Source organism: Octopus bimaculoides, chromosome 3 (genome assembly GCF_001194135.2).
Source record: "Octopus bimaculoides isolate UCB-OBI-ISO-001 chromosome 3, ASM119413v2, whole genome shotgun sequence".
NCBI classification, from domain to species: domain Eukaryota; kingdom Metazoa; phylum Mollusca; class Cephalopoda; order Octopoda; family Octopodidae; genus Octopus; species Octopus bimaculoides.
In genome coordinates, this window is record NC_068983.1 from 67,695,696 (window position 1) to 67,701,999 (window position 6,304).

Genomic DNA, 6,304 nt, shown 5'->3' on the forward strand with positions numbered 1-6,304 from the left:
ACATGCTCAACTGGCTAAGGTCAAACAACTGACAAGCAAATCTGTGGTATTAAGCAGAATATTTGCTGTAGCCCATCTTTTATACCAAGACAAAACAATGTACATGATAACACTTCCAATCAATTAAGATCAGAAGCCATGAGAGCCACTGCCTGGTACTGCATCAGGTCATTTTATTATTATTATTATTATTATTATTATTATTATTATTATTATTATTATTATCATCATCATCATCATCATTATTATCATTAGGATGGTTGGCTGACAAAGTCGTTAGAACGTTGAGAAAGTCGTTAGAACGTTGGAAAATACAATACATTTTTTGTTCCTGGTCTTTAAATTCTGAGTCAAAATCCTGCTGAGGTCAACTTTGCCATTTATCCCTCCATGGTCGATAAAATAAGGTACTTACTCAAGCACTGGAAGTCGATGGTATCGGCCGAACCCTTTCTCTAAAATATAATGTGACATTGCACCTAAATCAGAAATCATTAATGTTTTGATTTATGTTGTTTGTCGACAAACGTTACCGCTTTCACCACCGCTGCGAAAGGCAGCAATTTCAAAAGCAGCATACCAAATAGAAATACCAACAACAGCAGAAATAAAAAAAAAGGACAGCTTCAAACGTATCCAGTGACATCATCAGAAATAACAACAGCTCAATTACAAGCGAACAAACTCTCGCAGCGAAAAGTAATTCAACCACCACTAACATTATCATCAATAGTAGAATGTAACCCCTACCTCCATTCATTCTTCGACTTCTTCATTGCCAAAGACAGCAACAAAGACTAGAGTCAGAGAGCTACAAAAGCTGTTTTTATTTTCCCCCTGCAATGAGAGTCGCAGAAAGACTTGAGATGCAGAGGGAAACGTTATCCAAAAGAATAGAAGTTAAGTTGCCTTTGCTGTGTCTAAGATTGTTATTGAATAAAGAAGTTGCAGTCAGTTACCGGTACATTTGTGAGAAGTGTAGGCTTGTGGAAAAACCAATCCAAATGTAGATAAAGGTAGATAAGATTCTGTGGCCTGTGTTGATGCAAGAACAAATCTTCATCACAGTCGCAGGCAATATGACACGTTTACTATGCTCTCAAAGAGCGAGGCAAAGAAGCAACTCATAGCCCATGTTAAGAATTAGGTTGAGGCCACAGATTTGAAAGGGCAGAAGCTGCGCCACTAGCACTTATTAAGGGTGTACATGGAGTTATTGAATCAAATGGATCAGAAGTGGCCTGAAGACATCCAGGATCTGAATGAGCTGGTAAAAGTAACCCAGTTGTTTTTTAGTGGTAGAGGGCATGAGACCAAGCTTCTACATTTGTGATACTACAGAAAACCTGATAGCAGACGGCCAAAAATAGAAACATTGCCACTACTACCGTAGTGGCAATGTTTCTGTAACACAATAAAAGTAAAGACAGCAACAGAATGCAACCTCACTAGCAGCAGCAACAACAACAACATCAATAATGTGAGCAACAGCAACCAAAACATCTGTAAGAACACCAGCTGTAGCAGCGCAGTAACAACAAAACTACCTGCAGCAACCAAAACAGCTGCAGCAACAAAAACAACCGAATCAACAATATCAGTTGTAATAGAAGCAACAGCACCAACAACAGCAATAGGAACCTCCAAGACAAGAACCAAGGGACTTGCAACTAAAACCCAACAAAATGTCTCCCAGGTTTGCATCCCCACCCCAAGCAACGCACAAATACAAACATACACAAGCGCAGACATACCTCTCCTTTCCTTCACCTCAGAATTGTCTGATTCAGAGACATTGTCGTGTAATGAGATCAAGTCGAAAACCACCAAGGGAGGCCCTCGTAGTGGGGAAAACACAAATAATGTAAGGAAAAGAAGGCCGAAAAACAAACAAAAAAGCAACAATATTAACAGCAAATAGTTCAGAAGCTAAATACAAAAATATATAAAAAGAAAACTACAGCAACTTATCTATTGTAGGTTCAAACAAATGTAAGTTGATGGAGTACATATCACAAAGCAAAGACAAAATATAAACAGAAGGGGAGGATTTTGCGGAACTTACAGCCATAACACTAATAGAGAGACGACAACTATTGAAGAGGTCGGCAGACTTTTATGACACCAACAGAATATTTTCCCACGCAGCGTGGGACATTTCGCCAAAACACGAAGGAAAAACCATCTGAATAAGGCATTCAGGGAAACTTAACCCGTTATGAAGGCTGGATTACACATCCTTCAACAAGACTAAGGTAGGTTGACATTTCTCGCTTTCCCTTTTCTGACCAAATTGGCTGTCCTCAAAGGAAGATGGGAATGTATACATATATTAAGTCTCGTGTCGACTTGAATGCAAAGTTACTTAACGAACACAAACCTCAGGTCACTAGATAAAGCTATAGTAACCATCAGATAGACGACGATTCCCGCAATCTAATCGCTGGCATCCCATTCAGCAATTGTAATTTGTATATACTTCATTGACGACCTGGTCTGAAGGACAGTGACAGTGTTGTTTTTGAATGGTTTGGATCTTCATATAAGGAGGATTTACTAAACCTGGAGGTTTAGTCGATGTGATGACCATAACCAGTAGCAGTGAAGGCAGTGCGGCTTTTATACTGGTGTCCATCTATACTCCGACAGGAGTAGGTCTGCCACTTTACTCCTGGATTTTTGAAGCCCCTTTGGAAACGTGTACTACAACAAACTAATTGAACTGCTTTGGACTTACAGCTCCAGATATTCATGAACTATTAACTACTGCAATAAACAACGCGTTTCAGTTCGAAGGGTTCATCTAGTCATTACGTCCACAGACTTGACAGAAGTAAATAGACACCACATAAAACGAAATTTGACGTGAAAACAATGAAATATGGCGGGTATTCTGTGATGGTCTGGGGAACAATTTGGAACAATGGTCGATCAGAGCTGGTGGAGTGTGAAGGAAACATAAATTCAGATATTGCAGAAAGGACTCCTTCTCCTCTTCTCCAGCGGTGGGGGCTCCGTGTTATGCGGCTAAGACGACCCAAGATTGGTTGGAAGAGAATAGCATTAAAAAGCGTCCATAGCCAAGCCAGTCACCAGATATGAACCCTATTGAACACATCTGGAGCATAATGGACAAGACACTTCGTGAAAGGAACAAGAAAGCATCTTCAAAGCAAGATCTTTTGAGATTGCTGCATGAAATTCCTCAAGCAAATATTCTTCATCTGGTCAGCACCATGTCTAATAGGGTCCTTGCATTGAAAAATACAAAGGGCGCGTCTACTAAATATTAGACATTCACATTATAATAATCAATAAATAATTTTAGGTTTAAATGAACTTTAACGATTATAATGCTGTCTATTTACTTCTGTCAGGTCTGTATAAATACACCGGTTAGATCGCAGGGCACTCAACAGCTGTCATTCTTGTGTCTTTCCACCAGGTATATGGATGACATCCTGATAAAATTATCTCAAGAGGAATCTAATAAAATATGCAATACGTTCAACAATGTCGATGGACATATAAAATTTGAAGTGGAGCACTCCAAAAACATATATATATATATATATGTATATATATATATATATATATATGTATGTATATGTATGTATGTATATACCGTAAATCCTCGAGTATAGTCCACCCTTGAATATAATACGCAGAAGATTTTTAAGGGGCTGTATCTCTGAAAAACCTAAACCTTGTGTATAATACGCACCCCTTCTCTAACCTGAGTCAAGGAGGTCTATATAACGTCCTTGGTTTGTAAACATATATACGGTAACGTCCTCTATTATTATTGTATATATATAACATAATGCAAACGTGTAGCTTTTTGTGCACTTTGTTTGCAGAAAATAAAGAAATAACAGTGAAAAATAAATATTAAGTAAATTGCCTTTACATATTTATCACTATCAGTTACTAGCCAGACATCACAAAATGCGTCTGAATAAACATTACCGGACAGCAAATAGAGACTCGGACATTGCTTAGAAAATATTTTAAATTTTTAACCTCGTATATAATACGCACTAGGGATTTTGACCTTTAAATTTAGGGAAAAAATGCGGATTATACTCGAGGATTTACGGTATATATATTTATATATATACTTACATTATAGATACATATACATGTATATGCATATGTATATATTTGTATGTATAGAAATAATATGAGTGCGTGTGTGTGCGTGTGTGTGTGTGCGTATGTATGTATGTACGTATGTATGTATGTATTTATGTATGTACGTATGTATGTATGTATGTATGTACGTAAATGTCTATACATAAACGTACACGCACATACGTATGTATATAGATTTCATTTTAAGTTTATCTCTATAAATTTTCTATAGTATTTAGAGCCTGCACTGCAAGTTATGACGTTTCGTAAACGAATACGTCTATATAAAGAATGAGATCGAAGTTAGAAAAATAGGTAATGGGTGTATATGCATATTTCAAGAATTATTGCCCCTTCATCAGCACCACATTCAATCGATCAACTATCTGCGAAGACATTGCTTAAATACTCACTAATTTTAGTGGTGTAATACAAATGGATAGAGCAATTCACATATTAAGCATGTTCCTGGCAACTGGTACTTACATGTTTACAAAGACGTATCCGTTTACGAAACGGTGTAACTTGCAGTACTGGCACTAAATACAATTGAAAATCTATAGAGATAAACTTAAAAGTGAGAATATCGCACTGCTGACACAAGGTAAAGCATAATATTGACTTGTAAACCTGTAATATGCTTGGTTGTGTATTATGGTTGCAAAACGAAAATCTAGCATTTTATATAATTTTAGAGAGCCTAGAAGTGCTATATTTTGTATAGTGTGCATGTTTGTAATTTCGAACATTCATTACGGGCTAGCTTTTGTTTTACTTCTTCATTCTCAAGACAATTATTATCATAGGGTTTGTTTCTGCTTTCAGTCCTACATACTAGTTATCCTAATTTTAACAGTTTATATAGATATTATGATAATGTTTAGTCGATTAGCCTTGATAGCCCTGAATGCATGGGTTAGCATACACTAGAGTAACAGTGCTTTTTTATTGTCCGAAATGAGTTTTGGTCCCGGGATGTGTTTATGGCGGTATTCCTTAAAGCCACCTAAAAAGCCTTTGTGTGAAATCATCAATTCTGTGATACCTAAAGATATATTTCTTTTTTGGAAAAGATCGGGCTGCCGGAGACAAAGGACTTCCACAGTTAATATATTATGCTTCAGTTCAAGCTTTTAGTTGTCTCTGGTAAATAGATTTGAACCCCTGCAGCAATCACGCTTTTCAGCTGTTATCGCGGTTTTCCTTTGCTGAGTTTACGTTTCTAAATTATTTTTCACAATATCTGTAGCTGTTGTTTCACCATTTTCCACACACTCTCGGCCATATCAACTTGTTTTGTATTTGCAGGTTTGTTTAAAGACAGAAAACAATATTGCTTCCTTTTTTGTTCGTGGTTTCTAGGTTTTGTGTTAGTTTTTTTTAATTTCCATTGCTAAATAATTTCGTAGTTCTATAATGAATATTTCATAATAATTTCCTAGTCGCATAAGGCGCTTATCTGCCTGAATTAGTGGTAAATGTTCTTCATACTGCAGCAGTTATAGCAAAACCATGAAACAGTGAAAACACCAACGCGGTTCATACATAGTACAGTCAGTAGCGCGTTTGACGAAATACCATGTAATATATAGTAACATTCTTTTATGTTCAAAGTTCAAATTCCAGTTTAATTTCGCCTTTCCTCCTTCTGAGATCGTTGAAATAAATACTAGGGTGGATGTAAACGAATTTACCTGACGAAGCAGAGTTTCAGTATAGCCACAACAATTGCTATTTCCCTTACTTTACTGGAGAACAATAATGAAAGAATAAATTAACAAAAAGAATAGCAATAAAGACCCGAAAACTAGTAATGAGAAGAAAAGCAGCAGCAACTGCAGAATAGGTATCAACAACAACAACAATGGTGACAACAGCAACGAAAAGAAAGAAAAAAAAACTACAGTGGCAACAACAATGACTGCATCCGGGAAAACAACAACAACAACAGTATTGAAATGGAGTATTAACAACGTGTTAAGATTTGTGTATTTGAGAAAATATTTATGTTGGCATATTACAGTTTAGATCTAATAGGAATATATATATATATATATATATATATGCAAAATAATTACATGCATAAACATACATACATACATACATACATACATACATACATACAGTTCAAACTGCCTGTATATAGTATTTCTGCTGTCTGATATATATA